The sequence below is a fragment of the Aotus nancymaae genome, unplaced genomic scaffold (genome assembly GCF_030222135.1).
Source record: "Aotus nancymaae isolate 86718 unplaced genomic scaffold, 86718_ANA_hifiasm-v0.15.2.pri h1tg000019l, whole genome shotgun sequence".
Classification (NCBI taxonomy): domain Eukaryota; kingdom Metazoa; phylum Chordata; class Mammalia; order Primates; family Aotidae; genus Aotus; species Aotus nancymaae.
In genome coordinates, this window is record NW_026988431.1 from 7,370,677 (window position 1) to 7,389,360 (window position 18,684).

Sequence of the window (18,684 nt, forward strand, 5' to 3'; positions counted from 1 at the left end):
TTACAAAGGCATGGAAATGTAGTTATTAAACTAGCACAGAGGACCACCGGCCAATTTTATTGAAGTAATTAAATGCTCTCATCAAGTTTATAGCTTCTTGGATCATTTCAGGCAACTGGAAATTGTAGAAGAAATGTTAATTGAGACCTAATAGATGGCAGACAGTTTGACTTCTTGACTTCGCTGGACAGAGTGGCTGAGTCTTGAGGCCCACTTGCTATACAAACTACATGGCCTATTGAATTTTGGAGTTGAGGTGAGAAAAGGATTCGAGCAGATGGCATCACAGTCAACATTTCCTTTAAATTGCCATGTAATTATAATATTAACAACAATGCAGAAATAATACTGAAGACTTATCACACGCATTGTATGTGCCAGGCACTATTCTGGACAGTTTATAGATTTTAAGGCATTTGAACTTGACCACAACTCCATGGGGTAAGAAGCATTCTATCATCATGCTGACCATTAAAATACCACCCCACCTTCTGATCCTCCAAATCCATGCTTCTGTTTTGTGCTTCAGCACTCCATGAATATGGCCTGGATTTCTCTCTTCCTTCTGTGTCTTACAGTAGGCATCTTTATTTCTGCTTACCCCTCTCTGGCCCTCTCACTAACAGAATATGAACTGACTGAGCTCAGAGGCTACATCTCACTAATCACTGTATCTAGACACTTATATCATTGATTCTTCACAGATTTGTAGACTACAGGAATAAATTAATACTATATAGGTATTTTTTCTGTCAAAGAATATTTTAGGACATGTTTCAAATATTCATAGCTTATTAATTGGAAAGTAAGAATTCTGGTTGTACCCAGGGCAGGACATCCTGGTCATGGACACTCACATCCTCACCCATTCCCACCAAGTGGGATGCTCCATTGAGGGATGTCTCAGATACAGCTGGCATACCATGGCCCTCATGTCTTAGGACATCCCCATGCTGAGCCCCCAGGCTCTAGGGGGCAGCCACCGCCCTGACCAGCACCTGGAATGCCTCATCCTGGCCTCCTCCAATGGGCATGTTCCCCCAAGGGCCTCTATTTGGATCTCCCATGGGTCACCCAGGTTCTATGCCTCCACATGGTATTCATGGACCTCCTCCACTGATGCCCCCCCATGGATACACTAACCCTCCATGACTCCCACCCTATAGCTACCCGTGGGGGCCTTTCCCTCCACCCAGACCAACTCCCCAGCCACCAGTTTCCTCACGAGGCCTTCTTCAGGGCCCTCTCCCTCAGTAAATTCACATTTTCCTTCCTCCTGTTATATCTTCCCAATATCTTTTCAATTCCTTGGGCCAATCAGAGATGCTATAGCTCTTTGGAGCTAAGGCAGTAATCCCTTTCAGCACGCTCCCTCTATTCCCCTTTTTAATGTAACTTTTCCCACAGGAGGTATTTCTTTTTTATGTTGGTCCTGAGTATTTTGCAAATGCACAGAGAAAATAAAACTAAACTACTTTCTTTAAAAAAAAAAAAAAAAGAATTTTGGTTGTAAAGCAGTATGCAAAACTTGATCCCAATTTATAAAAATGGATTTAAATATACATTGATAAGAAAATATAAAATTTTTCAAAGTAATAATCTCTGGACGAGAAGATAATGGGTGATTTATATTGCCTTTCCACTTTCTAAAACAAAGATAAGACTATAGCAAATGATGGCTGCTAAAATATTTATTATTTGAATATAATCCTGGTTTTGTCCAATTACTTTTGCTGAATATGTAATGGTATAGGGAATAAATAGAAAAAAAAAAAAAAACCTAACATCCACTAGATTTTTCATAGAAATTTCTAAGTGAGGAGTTTTTCTGTCCTCAGAAAAAGAACAGATTAAAAGTTGAGCAAAGTATTACCAGACATTCACATTTCCCATATCTGTCTCTTACAAAGGCTTAATCCATCATTTGTTTCCAAAACTAAAGTCTGAGACCATCAGGACTCTTTGGCAATCCATATTCCAAATCTGGCTTCAAGATACCAGGCCAGGGTTAAGCCAGAAAGAGAAACGTTTCTTGGGGCACCCGTTTACAGCATACTCCCTTGAGGCAGACTCTGAAAACCTGGCACAATGAATTAAGGTTACTCTAAATAACCTTGCTTTGAACAACTGGAGTATTCAACATCCTTTAAAATCATACTTGGCAAAGTTCTTACTGATCAAAGACTTTCTACCTCTTCAAAGCTTTATAGCTGCTAGGAAGAAAACATTTCTAATGACTTCGGCTAAAGTCTGCACAGGTTGATTTAAGGGTAAACTAATGCCAATGTAGCATTCTGCAGAAGGTTTTACATTTATGGGAAGGAAAAGAAAGATTTCTCTCATGTTGCTATGGTTAAGTAAAATGCTAACTCTCTCTGCTTTTTAGCTACAGGAGTAATTCTGTGCTTAGTTACTTCATATAAAATTTCAACTGGCCATGTAACAATGGATAAAGTGCTAGGTATAAGAAAAATCTAATCTGAAATGGAGGATCATTTTCCATAAAACACTTTTCTATTTGATGAAACTGTCCAGGTATATGTTGCCTGGATTAAATCATCATTCACAGGCACTTGAAAAATCTTACTTTAACAGATTGGAGCCATTCTTATTTCCAATCTATTAGTTTTTTTTTTTTTATTTAATGCTTATATTATCAAGATTTCTGAAATTTTACTTGCTTATTCTACTTGTTATAAACTCTCAAAACTCTACTTCTCTACAAAGCTGAGGAAGGGAAAGTGCTTCAGTATTTTTCTCTTCAACATGAACCCATTAACATGGTAGTATCCAGAGATTCTTGAGTTAGTTTGCCAATGCTCAAAAAATGAAGGAAAATATGTAAAATATTTTTTATTCATTTTTGCCCATTTTGCAAATAAGGCATAGTCATTAGAACACAAAAAAGCAAAATTGAATTTAAAAAACTCATATTTCCACTATCTTGAAATAACCACTGTTAATATTTAATGCATTAATTTTAGATTTTTTTTTTCCATTTTGTAGATATATAGATAGATGAATGTGTAGAAAAATGTGATTACAATTGTATGGTATGTAATCTATTTTCTATTTCTTTGCAACATAGCAAAAACTGTCTATATTATGAGCATAATTCCACATTTAATATCTTTAAAAGTTGCTTAATATTCCATTATTTGATAACATCGCAACTAAATAATCCCTTATTTTTGAAGATTGAAAAGATATTTAGGCATTTGTTACTATAAATATTATCCTAATGAATATTCTTTTCACAACATTTCTAATAATTCGTTTGGTTACATTCTTTTAAATGTAACATTTTGCTCAAAATGTATTGCACATTTTAAAGCTTTTGTGATTTGTTGCCAGATTGCCATTCAAACAAATGGTTCCACTTTTTTTTCTCAACCTCATTTATGACAGTGTCACTTCTCCAAACCTTCTGTAGCACTTAGTATTATAACTTTTCGCCTCCAAATTTTATATATAAAATTAGTATCTGAGTATTTTAAATTTTTTTATTAGGGAAGTTGAACTTTTGTTCTATAATTATCATAAACTGTACATATATTATTGGCCTTGTTAATCCTGGTGATAGCTTTCATATTTATATTTAAGAATTTATTTTAAATTTAGAATACTAATGCTCTTGCTGCTCTTCATGAAGCTGATATTTTCTCAGTTTTCATTTGTGTTTAATTGTATTAATGCTTTAAAATGGCATTTAAAAATGTTTATAAAGACATAGCTAACTGAAAAAAATCGCCAAAATAAAATTATTCAAAGAAGCATTAGGCTGTATAGTACCGAAGTCTAGCTCAGTTCTGTTCTTCCAACTTAGATAAGATCTAACTCCATCCTGAGAGATTTATAGCCCTGTCCTTTCCATTGCAACTTCAGAAAAATAAAATGAAATAACAACAATAAATAATATCTGACTTCTGTGTCTCAGGGTCTGTTATTTATAAGATAAGAAAATTTCTCCAAACTGTATTTCTCCATATTTTTTCAAGGAATACTTACAGTTTTGATAAATCTAACCAACGTATAGATGGTTATATTATTTTAAATCTAGCTCCCAGTGTGAAACTGAGACAAATTCTGACAAGATATTGACTTGTGGGTATCTCACTAATGACAATAGCTTAGAATTATGTCTACTTTCTGTCAGACACAGAAGTTCTTAAATATAGACATAAATACAGTTTAGTTTATCTGAACTTCTAATAGATTTTGGATTCTTAATGAATTCAGTGACTATTTTTGGCCAGCAGAGCTGGACATTCACTGTGTGATCCAGCCACCTGTGTGTGCTACAGTATTTCTATAACATGGAGTGCTTTTCTTTCCCAAGATAGTACATTGGCACACACACTCAGGATAGCTGGTGCTTTAAAGGTGTGGTGTTCACAAAATTGCATCCTTGGCATCTCATCTGTGATGACTATCAGTAAAAAGAAACAAATAGCATAAAGCCAAATAGTGTGCATGTTTGTGGAGGTACAGATATCCATCAGAAGTCTATGAATGGGCCCCTAAAGAGATTTTGAACTTTCTGTTCTAAAATAGTATGATTTATAATACTTATCTGAGAACCTGAGAAACAGTAAGAAAGGATCATGTTCACCAGGAGTCATCCAATCAGATTATGAATATTGAGACTATGGTGTGAATGACATCACTTGGGACTTTGCCAACAGAATGCCCTCCTGTGTCAAAAAACTTTTGAAGACCAGAATGGACAGCTGGTCCAATTATGTTGTTCCAAGATAGATGACCAAGTGTTTTGTGAATGTGCCCATATGTAATAAACGGCCTACCCTGTCTAAGATTTTTATCATTTCCATCACCCAGAGGGAAGCCGGGAAGCCAGTCTTCGTCTTGATGAAAGTGAGCACATTATTCTTCATGAAGCATTGACCTGATCAGCGAGAAAACTGGTGTGTCCTCTCTCTGAGTCACACACAACTCCTTTCTTCTCACTCTGGCTCTTATCACTCAGCTATAATATAAACCCTGATGACAGCCGAAATAATAAAAAGTGCCTTGAAATTTATTTTCTTACCACTTTATTTTGATCTTGGAAGATGACAAAAAGTTGAATAAACACATACTCATGAGAATGCTTGAAAAAGCATAATATCCAGGCTGTAGGGTGAGATGGTTTTTCTGACAATCTGGAACCTCCCAATAAAAACTGATCAGAAAAAATACAGTATTCTCTCTTTCTCTCTCTCTTTCTCTCTCTACATATGTATGTATTTATTTATTTGTGTATACACACACACACACACACACACACGCTGGCAACATTTGGTGTTCCTTAGCCTGCAGAAGCATTTCTGCCTTTATTTTCACATGTAACTTTTAAGGGGAATTTTTATGACAAAAAGGGAAAATTTGAACACAGAGACACACATACACACAAAAACGTCATGATATGTTAGAACTTACCCTAATGACCTCATCCTACTAATTATATCTGCAATTACTCTATTTGCAAATGAATTCTTCACATTATAGAGGCAATGGGGGTTAAGATTTCAACATAAATTTTGGGGGGACAAAATTCAATCTATTAAAATATATATGTGTACACACACACATACACATATTAGGTTGGGGCAAAAGTAATTGAAAGTAATTCAAAGCAATGGCAATACCTGCAACCACTTCTGCACCAGCCTAATCCATGTATGTATTCTTAAAGGTTGAATATGTCAACCTAAAGCCATCAAAAGGGTCAGAATCTAGAGTCTTTATCCAAGCGGAAACTGTGAAAGCAGCTGTCTGGGAGCAGACCTACACTGAAAAATGGGGATTAGTGCTCCCAGTGTAAAATGGGGGTCATTTATGGGGATTCGTGCTCCCGGTGTAAAATGAGGGTCACTTACGGGGATTCGTGCTCCCGGTGTAAAATGGGGGTCATTTATGGGGATTCGTGCTCCCGGTGTAAAATGGGGGTCATTTACGGGGATTAGTGCTCCCGGTGTAAAATGAGGATAATTTATGGGGATTCATGCTCCCTATATAAAATGTGGGATTTTTGAAATAAAAATCATTTATACAGGCTGACCAGAATTACATTTTCATAGAAAAACTAACATACAGGTATACGATTTGATTGGCTACTGTTAATTATACTCTAAGGGGCTTGTTTAACATTCTATTGCAAAGAGAGAAATGAACTGAGATCAGAGACTACAGTCACAAGTGTCTCTATTGAGATTTGAATCAGTTGAAATGTATAACAAATCAACACCAAGATCAGAAAGCAATGTCCAGCCACCAGGGAAGAAAAGCTGTCATGTTACCGGAGTCAGCTTTCAGGGCTTACCTTTTCCCTTTGGCCTAATACATTTGGAAGGTACTGAAATTTTATTTTCTTTTTAAACACATATATATTTTCACCTTAATGTGTTGTTTTGAGATTTCGGAAGCTTTCAAAACCTCAGACTCACTGCCCCCAAACTTGGTTCACGCCTTCGAGGCTTGAAGTTCTTTGGAAAATTCCTGAAGCTATAGGATGAGTTAGAGAAGAAGTAATATCTACAGAGATGCCAAAGGGTTGAAGACAGGAAAAATTATTTACCCTCCTCCACCCACTTCCCTCCAGACCCATGATTCCAGTATATCTGGGGAGTCTTATCTGGACTTCTTTCCTTTGGCTTTCTCCTGAAGCCCCACATAGATCTCAATGAGTCATTAGTTAAGATCTCTTGCCTGTGAGCACCCTCACCTCTAAATAAATAGACCCTAATCCCTCCTGAACACCTAAGGGGCCCCTCGTATGCTCTGCTGCACACATCCTTACACTGTGAAGCAGGCTGAGAGTATCAAATACACATTCTAGGCTCCCCTTCCCAATGGATGCAGGAAGGTCTTGCAGTTAGAATCAAATCTATGTTTCAACCTTAGCCTTGGTACTTATTAGTTGTGTGGCCTCAGACAAACTACTTAGCCTCTTTGAACACAGTTTACCTTTACCTCTAAAAGGGTTTGGTGATATCCCCTTCACAAAGCTCTTTCAAGATTAAAGGAAGCAATGTATGTGAAAGTATACAGTAACTGGAGGGTAGAATGTGCTTGCATGCTTAGTACATTTTGAATTCTCTTCTCATTCCACAGTGGTTGTGATAACAGATCCTGAGTTAGAGAAACGTTTAAGAACCTACTGATCATTGACATCCTTGGGCCTTGGAGGATGTACCAAAATCTGCTGTTTTAATGAAATATAGCTTCACCTTATAACAAATCTGGCACAGTAAGTATTTAACATGTAACAGCCCAGATAATTTGCATCTAGAAAGTCCAAAAGAAAAACGTTTCTCCTCATGCCTTTGCTCTTTTCTCCCTCCTCACATTTATCTCTTCAATTTGTTCTAATTTCATCCAGTAATCTCTCATTATCTTTTACTGCATGCTGCTAAGTATGAAAAATTTTTACCTGACCTATGTAATTGCAGATTTTGCTTTTATCTATCTATCTATCTACCTATCTATCTATCTTTCATCTATTTATCTAATCTATCTAATCTAATCTAAGCTATCATTTAGTGGTGGGATCTGAAACCCATCCCTACCTCAAAATATTTCCATTAAATTAAGAGCTAGGGTCATTAAAATTGCCAATATTCAAAGTTACCCATTAAGTTTAAAGGATTTTAAAAGACAGGACAGACACTGTACTAGGGCACTGTTTTCTTGACATTCCAGCACCAGTTGACACAGTGGACCATTCCTTTCCTGAAATCTCTTCTAAAACATACTTCTGCACTTTGGCTGGTTTCCCTGGTTTACATCGTACTCTTTCTGTTAGTTTCCTTCTCTCTTCTTGATCTCTAAATATTGATAACGGCTAGGACTCACTACTGCCCCTCTCCTTTTCTCCGCTATTCATTCTATCTATGAAATCTCATCTCATATCTCCAGCCCTGATCCTTTCTGAAAAATCTAGATGCCTCTTTGACATTTCAACTTTGATACCTAAAAGACACCTTCTTGCTCTGTGGGATAAATAAATGTCTTTATTGTTTAAACTTTTGGTGGTCAGTTTCTTCAGTTACATATGTAACACTGAAAACTCACAGACCCTGTCGCATAAGAAGGAAACCCTGAGGCCATGAGGCTCAGGGGAGGGGAAACTTTTGACTAGTAAGAGGGCAAACTGTTGGCACTGGAGAGGGGCGACTAAGGACAAGCAACAGAAGTTTGAAAGCAAATACTCATAACTTTCAGAGATTATAGACATGTTTTTATATTCATAGTCTCGATCCTTTCCTAAGCCTAGCATCCAGTATTCTGGTTGCTATTCTCACACAGAGGGAATGTTGTGCTAGGCCATATAACATAGTAGAGCTTAGAGGCAGGTGTTAGGAGAATGAGGAAAGCACTGACCATCTCTGCATCTTGGTTTCAATATTAAATGTTTCACTTAATATTCTGGAAAATAGGAATATTGATGTACTCTCATCAATGCAATAAAATATTAATCAGTATAAGTTAGAAGAAATGCAAGATTTTAAAGTGTCTTTGGAATCAACTGAAAAAGATACACCATGTTGATTTCATTGTTTGGGTTGATCATATATTCATGAGAATATTTGATCTATATTTGCCTTTTATTATAGTCATAGTACTTTTTAGTCAACCAAAATAATTGTCCTATTTCAGAATAGCAGATAATAGAGTTTATATAAGCAATTTGAAATTATCATTTTTTGTAGTTGTCTTTGACTTTGTTTAGAGTCTTCTGAAAATCCAATTTTTAGATGTGTCTACTACCAATTTAGTTCCTATTTTCATTCTTCGTCTGACCTTCAATTGCTTTGTGGTTTGAGGGACTGTTTAGAAACAGATGTAGTTCCACTTCATAGAATATGTTGAAGTGCAAAGAATGCATCTAACTCATTTTCTCAAAATCAATCTGCTTTTCTTCTTTTCTCATGTTCTGACATAGTCTTTCCTAAAAAGTTAAATTACGTGTTTCCTGAAAAAGAGCTCAAGAGGAAGAGAGTATTTACTGCCTGTCCAAACTTTAACAGTCTCACACCCATAAATATTCAGGCAGCAGCCAAAGATAGGAGATGCTCATTTTCTGACACTCCTACTTTATGCTCTCCCAGGAGAGAAAGGAGAATGTGTTTCCTTCTGATAGCCCCTAAAGCATGTCTCTTTTATGCTATTCCTGCTCAGCTCCCATACTGTCTTCATGGGACAGAAATACAGAGGCATGATTCACCTGATTGGATATTGTTACCAGTTTGAGAGTGAATTGCCTCTGGGAGATAATGTCACTGATTCATTTTTCACTAATTTGACTCTTGAATTTACCCCAGATATTGAAATCAAAAGAAGTTCTTTTTTTTTGTCATTTCCTGTCTACATTGAAATTGTTAAAAAATAAAAAGAGCAACTATAATAAGTACTTCATGAAGTAAAAATATAACTATATAAGTTTTGCAAGACATAATTTGTACTGGAGTAGGAATCGTTTTATCACCAGTACAATCAAACTGGTAGAATATAATTGTTTTTGTCACAGTTCTTTATCATATTTGTAACCATGTTTTTATTAGAAAATAATTTCTCAAACAATGACACAATAGGAGTGTTGATTTAAAAAACAAACTTTGTAAAATATTTCATAGGCTTATTCTGAGTGAATATGAATGACTATGGCCCAGAGAAAACATAAATCTAAAAGTCCTGAGAATGTGGTCTTAAGGCAGTCAGACTGCAATTCTGTTTTATAAATTTTAAGAAAGCAGAAGTTATAGGAAAAGTCATAAATCAATGCGTGGAGGTGATACATTGGCTTGGCTGAAAAAGCAATATATCTTGAGGGTAGGCCTTACAGGTTATAGGTGGATTCAGAGACTCTAATTTGCAATTGGTTAAAGAAGTAAGTCTTTGTCTAGAAAATTTGGAGTCAGTAGAAAAGAATGTTTAAGTTCGATTTTAACATATGTTAGTTATGATAAGAAGTCTGCTAATTATTATGTGATGCTGTGCCAGAGTTGGGCTCGGAGAACAAATACAATATCCTGGGTCAAAATGACCTGTTTAGCAAGACTGATGGTCTATAGACAGGACTTTCTCCAGGCCCTGTGGGAGGAAATTTGGAGCACAGAGTCGTGCAGAGTTTAGTCCTTAAGGGACTAATCTGAGGTTTCGTTGTTTTTTCTGTCACAACTTTCTATTGCTATTTTACTCTATGTTTAAATAAGGAAAAATCTTAATTCATTATCCTCCCCACCCTTTTATACAAACATTTATACAAATGTCAATGACCTTTCCATTATTTTACTAAAAAAATAATTCTCAGTAACATTTCCAATAAGCTTTCTAACTTTTCAACAAGAGTCAGTAAACATTTTGGATATAATTCTCTTTATTTTTTATATTTTAATCTATAAATCATAAATTATGTGTGTTCTAAATTTCAACGACCTGGAACAATTATTTATCCCATGGCTAACCCTGAAGTTGTGATTAATGATTTAAAAAAAATTTTGTCCTAATTTTAAAATCATTTTTATTATTTCTAAATAAGAAAAATGACATAGCCAGATTCGTTAATTAAGAAAAAGATTGAGAATTTTTAGTTAGTACTGGTAGAGTTCTAGTTCAATAATAATTCACTCTTCTTCTAAAATGATGAAAATAACAGAAAAAAAAGAAAAGGAACTTACTTGATAAATCATACAGAGCAACTCACAAACTCAAACCATATTTTTAGATCACATCCAAATTAGAGTAAAATATGAATTATAATGAAGCATGATAACAAAAGCTTACACAAACTTTCTTATAATTTAGAAAAAGTAAACATCTTTACTAAAGTGAATGTTACAGCCCTGAAGAGCCATGTGATGGAACTTTGTTTTCTAGACTAGAAAGGTGTAGGTGCAGGACAATCTAGAGACATGGGGTATAGTAACAGAGACCCAGCTTTAAGCCATGAAATGGAGCAACCTTCAGAGGTAAGGAACACATACAATTTTGAAACAGTTGAATAAAATTGCTGTAGGTGAGATGGGGTAAAGGAGGGAGGGTGGTGTGACCTGAGGCTACGCTGTAAAGAACCTGTGACTTAAATTGAGTGATGGAGAACCACAATGGTGTTTGAAATATATAGCACTAAGAGAAGACACGACCTCCAGAGAGGTGATGTATTTTATGGAGGAGAAGTAAAGGTCAAATGAAGCAGAAAGTTACTCTCATTCTTTTCTGTAGTATGCTTAAACAAAAAGCTGGCATGACTAGACCTTCCCCAGTCAGAAATTTGAATAAGAAAAGAATGCATAACTTAGACTTAATATATGAATAATAATACCACCCTGTCATGCACCAGAGAGAAGATGATGGAAAGATATAAGTGAGGGAGGGAGGAGGAGAAAGAGAGAGAAAGAAAAAAAATTAACATAAAAAATAACACAAAGAAATAGCATAAAGGCTAATTTAAGTGGAAGTATCCCCTGGAAACGGAATAATAATTCATTTAGCTTAGTCTCCATAGTCTAAAAAATTTTAGGGCAGTTGGGTGTTCAGGAAATAATAGATGCTAAATAAACTAAAGGAGATTAAAGAAAACAACAGAGCCCCAAGAAAAAAAATCAGCCCATGAAGCCCTATCAGAAATTGCAAAATAAAGATTAAAAACGTCAGAAAATACACCAAAGATCTACCTTGGAGTTCAGGAAGTTCAGGATTAAGAAAATCACATAGACTAAAATGGGATATATGAAGGAGATTTATTATTAATGATTAGAAGGAAAACAAAAGACAGAAGATAGGAAAAAAAATACAAATAATGACGTTCCTAAAAACAAAAAAGCACAAACTGAAAAGAAAATATACGTAACTATATATAAAATATACAAATTTTAAAATTAAGTAAAAACGTAATCATCTGATAAAAATGTTCACTGTGTCATAAGACAAAATTAACAGAATAAAAACACTTACAGCCGGGTGCGGTGGATCACGACTGTAATCCCAGCACTTTGCGAGGCCGACGCAGGCAGATCACGAGGTCAAGAGGTTGAGACCATCCTGGCCAACATGGTGAAACCCCGTCTCTACTAAAAATACAAAAAAATTAGCTGGGCGTGGTGGCGCACACCTGTGGTCCCAGCTACTGTGGGGCTGAGGCGGAAGAATCGCTTGAACCCAGGAGGCGGAGGTTGCAGTGAGCCGAGATTGTGCAGCTGCACTCCAGCCTGGCGACAGAGTGAGACTCTGTCTCAAAACAAACAAACAACAAAACACTTACTTGGTGGCACTGTTAAATGTGATAGTTAAAAGAATCATGAAGGAATCAACAGAAAATGTAAATTATGTGCAAGACTTATCTAAGTCATCATTCAATACCATGAGTTTATGTAATCATTTTTACAAAGTTAAAAAAAATAAAAGAGACCTAAGAAGCTTACTCACCTCACCTGTCCGTAAAGCCAGACAATCTCAAATATACAGGAATACAGAGAACAGAACACTCGTTAATCTTTCTTGAAAAACTACTTGGAATTGAAAATCCAGTTAAAAATAAATAAATAAATAAATAAAAATTGAAGAAATGCAAAGAATGTGACAAAAACAAATTCATTTAAATATAAAATTAAGATTAGACAACTGGAAATTACGATTACAGAAGAGAATGTGTTATTAACCTTCATGATACAAAATACTAACATAAGCAACAAAAATCATAGAAGAGAGAGAAAAAGAAGCAACAACTAAAGGTTAGCTACTAATTTCCTCATCTTTAAAAATTAGGGATTCATCACCTACAATCTAAAAATAATATACAGGGATTAAAAACCTCTTCATGTGTGACATAATCTATTTTAAAATTTAGAGGAAGCTTTCAGTAGTACCTCGTATCATTTGTTTGACAGAAGTAAATGAAATTCAACAAGTCCTTTCCTTTTAATTATGCTTCATACTTTGGTTATAATACAACAGCATCTAATAGTTTCTTATTTATAATGGAACTTAAAGCATTAAAATACAATCATATTTTAGAAAAATATTTTTATCTATACCACAGACATATTGGGAAAGTCTTTACTATTTAAAGAAGCCAGAGAAATAAATAAGAAAATTTTTCTCCTATTCAAGCACAAGGGAAGAGAATGAACAATTCTAAAAGAAAATAGTGTTGGTACCTAATAAACTGTGTAAACATTTTCAATTCATTAATAGTCAAATCAATGCAATTTTAAATAGATATCATTTTCATCTTTCAAATGAACAAGATTTGTACACGTACATACACACTCATCCCCCATATCATATGTGTAGATAGACAGAGCATTCCTCAGATCCAGAAAAGCAATACTTTTACATATTCCTGATAGCTATATAAGTTATTGGTAGAGTCTTTTTGGAAAGCAACTTAGCAGTATTTCTCAAATACCCTAAAATGTCCTTATCTTTTGGTCTTCTGATCACATTACAATGTCCTTATCTTTTGATTTACTGATTAAAATATATCTTAAGAAAATATTGTATTTAGGGAAAATGTCTAGGTCAAAAGATGCTCATTTAGAATTTTTATAATAGGAAAAATGTAGGAAATAATGGTGCAGGTAAACCAAAATGATAAATTTTATCTATTATTTAGTAATCTACATTTTGGTCAGTGCTGACAATCCATGATGGTAAAACAAAGTACAAAAATATGTTGTTTTTGTAAATGTAGTCATGTATTTACATGCAATTGAAACATTTTCTGTTACACAATTTACAATTTGAGGTCATGTTTCACATGAAGCTCAAATTGAGGGACTAGAGTCTCTCTATTATAGAAATGGTTATCTTTCATCTTTGGTTCCAACAAAAATACTGGAATTGAGTCTCACTGAATCTGATTGGCTTTGTTTTTTGTTCTCATGGATTCTAGCAAAGCAGCCAGCATGCACTAGTAGGCACTCAATAAATGTTTGTTTAAACAAACTGAGCTTCTTGAGATGGATATCTTTTACTTAATACATTTGAAAAGAATTGATTTTCAATCAGCATTAAATTGTTCTGCCTCTATATAAATAACTACCCATTTCTACCTCTATATAGCTATCCATTTCTCTCCCATGAGCCATGTGTCCACATACAGAGCTTTTGCACGTTGTGCTCATCACTCCTAATTAGATCCTAAACTTCCAGGTGTTCTTGGTTAACAATTCACTCACTGATGAAATAATCTTTTGTTTTATAGGCAACTTTACTTCTAAATCTACCATTTTCCAAAAAGAAGTTTCACTCAGCGGTTATATCTGCAAAAGCTTTTCCTAGTTCTCTTGTTCTACTCCATGGTTTCAGTATACCTTTTATCTACTCTGATTTTATGTCCTACAGATTCTAGTATTTGATCAAGCAATACATTATATTGTTTTCCCCAACCACTCTCTTTTTTCTTTGGGGAAAAAAAAGGTCACATTTAATTTCTGCATCCATTTTCTTATTTACCAGCTGAATTAATTATTTGTAAAGAAAACTATCTTTTTTTACAAGTTACACCCTTTATTGTTTTCATCAAAGATATATTTAATGTCGAGTGTTTTGGTCAGTTTTCAAAATAATTTCCTTGAAGAAATTCTATTTCCTATAGTCAAGTGTTAAAAATAACTGTGGGAAACAGAATAAAATTCCAATTTATGACGAGCAAAGTTTTCAGAAATAAATAACTTGTAGTGGTCAATGGTACTACAGTTGTAGTAAGGTCATGTATCATTTATCTTAAAAAAGGAGTTTTAAAAATAAAAACTAGAGGAGAAAAGTGGAATTCTAAAAACCCTAACATTGGAAAGGTCTTCTGTTCTTCTGTATTACTTTCTAATCAAACAAAAATTTTTTTCTAAATACAATTAATGGTTCAAATTTTCACAAGAGGATGTATTTACATTTTTTGGAATTATGGATAACTATCAGAAAAAAATTTTAATTGGCAGTATTTTCTTCTTTTTATATTGAGGTAAAATATACATATAAAATTTACTATCTTTGCCATTTTAACTGTAAAATTCAGTGGTAATAAATACATTTATATTCTTTCTTCCCCTAAATGGCCCCCACCAGTCTAGCTTCTGGTAAGCATGAATCTACTCTGCACCTTCATGAGCTCTGTATTTTTCAGCTCCCACATGTGAATGAGAACATGCTTATTTGCCTGTCTGTGCTTAGCTTATTTCACTTAATATAATGACTCCCAGTTCCATCCATGTTGCTATGAATGACAGGATTTCATTCTTTTTTATGGCTGAATAATATTTAGTTAGATTTATATATCACATTTTCTTTATTCATCCATTGATGGGAACTTAGGTTGATTCCATGTTTTGGCAACTGTAAACACTTCTGCAATAAACATGGGAGTGCAAAATTCTTTTTGGTATGTTAATTTCCTTTCTTTTGAATAAATGTCTGGTGGTAGAATTGCTGGATCATACAGTGGTTATATTTTTAAATTTTGAGGAACCTGTATACTGTTCTCCTGCAAAGTGTACTAATTTGCATTCCTCCCAGCAGTTTACAAGCGTTCCCCTTTCTCCACATCCTTGCTAGCATCTGTTATTGTCTTTTTTATATAAGCCATTTTAACTGGGATGAGATAATATCACATTGTGGTTTTAATTTGCATTTCTCCAGTGATTTGTGATGTTGAGCATTTTTTCATAAATTTGGCCATTTGTCTTCTTTTGAGAAATGTCTATTCAGATCTTTTGTCCATTTAGTAATCAAATTATTCAGGATTTTTTTTTTTTTTTTTTTTTTTGCTATTGAGTGCTTGAGCTTCTTTTAAAAGGAGTATAATTATTTACTTCAAATCAAAGGAAACAAATCATGTTTTGTAGCAACTCAAAACTGCAGAGCCAATTATAGGTTCTAAAAACCACAGCCTTCAATGTTACAGGTACTCTGCTGGGTGTGGAAACAAATTAGTGAGAAAACCAATGTGGTTGCTGCTTTAACATAAGGCCTACTGACTGGAGAGCTGGGTGGACATGGGTTAAGTAAATACACATATGAGATAAGTATATTCACACTTTTAAGAGACAAACTTGACTCCAAGGAAGAAGGGCAAGAATGTGACCTCTGAACTAAACTCTGAAGTAACACTGAAGGTTAACAAATTAAGGGTTGAGGAGAGTGGAGGGGAAGAGTATGCTATGGGGAAATGAATAATGCCCCAATAAGATGTCCCCATCCTAATCCTGGAACCTGTGAATGCATTACCTTGCAATGACAAAGGGACTTTGCAGATGCATTAAGTTAATAATTTGAAATGAGAGAATAGCCTGGTCATCCCAAGGGTTCTTATAGAAGGCCAGGAGTTCAAGACCAGCCTGGGCAACAAAGTGAGACTCCATCTCTACAAAAAAAAAAAATTTTAAAGCCAAATAAGTAAAATTAGCTGGTGTGGTGGTATACCCTACAGTACCAGTTACTTAGGAGGCTGAGGTAGGAGGGTTGCTTGAGTCTGGGAGGTAAGGGCTGCAGTGAGCTATGATAATGCCACTACACTTCAGCCTTGACAACAGAGCAAGACACTGTCCCAAAAGAAAAATAGAGGTAGGAGGGTCAGGGTCAGATATGATGCAATAAGAATAGCAAGGATTGTCAAGAAAAGGGCCAGATAGAGCCAAGGGACACAGTGGCCCCTAAAAGCTGGAAAAGACCAAGAAGCAAATTGTCCCCCAGAGCCTCCAAAAGGAATGCCACCTTGCCAAAACCTTGATTTTAAAAGTTCTGAACTCCAGATTAATAAGATAATAAATTCATGTTGTTTTAAGATATCAAGTTGCTTTAATTTGTTAGAGCAGCAAAAGGATGCTGATACAATTCCAAAGAGCGTAAGTAGCATGTACTACCAGTTTAGAAACTTTTGTGACAGCTGCTGAAAAGGATGGACAATGGTAAGGGTAGGGGAGATGAAGCAAGGTAGACAAATATGAGCAATGCAAAGGAAATTAAATCAGGGTGTAGTGGATATGGTAAGGATCAGAAAGGAAAGAGGAGGCAAATATAACTTTAAGCTTATTGGTCTGTGATACCAAATGAATGGTGATGACATCCCTGACAGATATGGATAAAGGAACATGAGTTTTATTTAGGGAATATTATATTTGAGGTACCTAATCCCAGCAGTTTATCTAAAACTCATTATATGCTCAGACCTAGAGTACAAATAAATCTTGGCTGGAGCTCTGCATTTTGATAATCGATATTATGAGTTAATCTAGGAAAGAAGCTATAAAGTGAAGTAGAAAGAGGGCCTAGATTGAGTCTACAGAACTCCAATATTTAACTGGATAGAAGAAGATGAGACTGGAAAAGCAGAGCCAGGACCCAAGGGAAGCAACGGTTTCAAAAAATAGGGAGGCACCCACAATTAGGACGCTGCACAGAGATCAGGTAAGACGGGGGCCATAAAGATGGCCATTGTATTGAGCAATATTAAGTTACTGGGAAGAGATGATTCAGTGGAGTGATGGGAACCACAGGCAGAAAGGAGTACACTGAGAAGGAGGAACTGATTTACAGGAGTTTGGTAGTGAGCAAAGGAGAGAGACGCAGGGAAGTTAGTTATCAAATGAAAGTGAAGGAGAATTTCTTTTTTAACAATGAAGACATGAGTGTTTTTACATGCTGATTGGGAGAATTCAGTTCAGAGGGGGAGCATGAACAAACAAGGGGAAAAAATTAAAAACAAATAATACCCTGGAGGGTAGAATGGGATAAAAGCGAGAAAACGGCCTCTATTGCAAACTCATCAGCTATGGCCGGCACTAATGAGGAGATACCTATCCAAATTACTTGAGTACATGAACTCAACTTTTGACTAATTAATTATGATAATTAAGTGTTCTTAATTGGGTTGTAACAGCCTATGAGTTATCTCATTTCTGTTTCTGAAGAAAATAATTTACATCCTATTTTGTGGGGTTTTTAAGTTACCTTAAGATATTCTAAGACAATATGAGCAAGTTCATTCAGAGAGATATGGATATTGCCTACATACTTCAGCAGATCATGGGGAATCATGTGGCAGTAGACCACAGTAGACCAATCAGTTTATCCATAAATATCAAGTGCAATATGGATTAGCCACCGGTAGAACCCCAGGGGCACCAACAAACGTACATACAGTATGCTTCCTGTAAGAGACTGACTACTGACTATGGAAATAACCTCATTAAAAAGGATACTTAGCATTACGCAACTCCAAGTATAGGCTAGCATGTGGGGAGAGGAACACTCTCACATTATACTGCTGGAAGGAGAATAAATTGACACAATTGCTTTAGAAGGAAACTTGGCAAATCTAGTAAGATTGAAAACACCCTATCCTACCTCCCAGTAATTCCAATCTTAGGTATATAATCTAGAGAAAGCTTACACATTAAAATAAAAGAACATGTAGAAGCATGTTCTATGCAACCAAAAATTGAAAACCAGTTAAATTAGTGTCATTAGAGAAATGGATAATGAAACATTTACATTCATATGATAGAATACCGTTAGTTAAAATGAATACATTATGTAGTTTTATATTAATAACAGTATATCGCTAACATATTCAGTATAAAAGGCAAATTATAGAAAATACATTATATAAGAGTATGTAAATTTAAAATATGTACACAATACTATGTATTAGTTATGGAAAAATGCATATGAAGTAAAAGTAGAAAA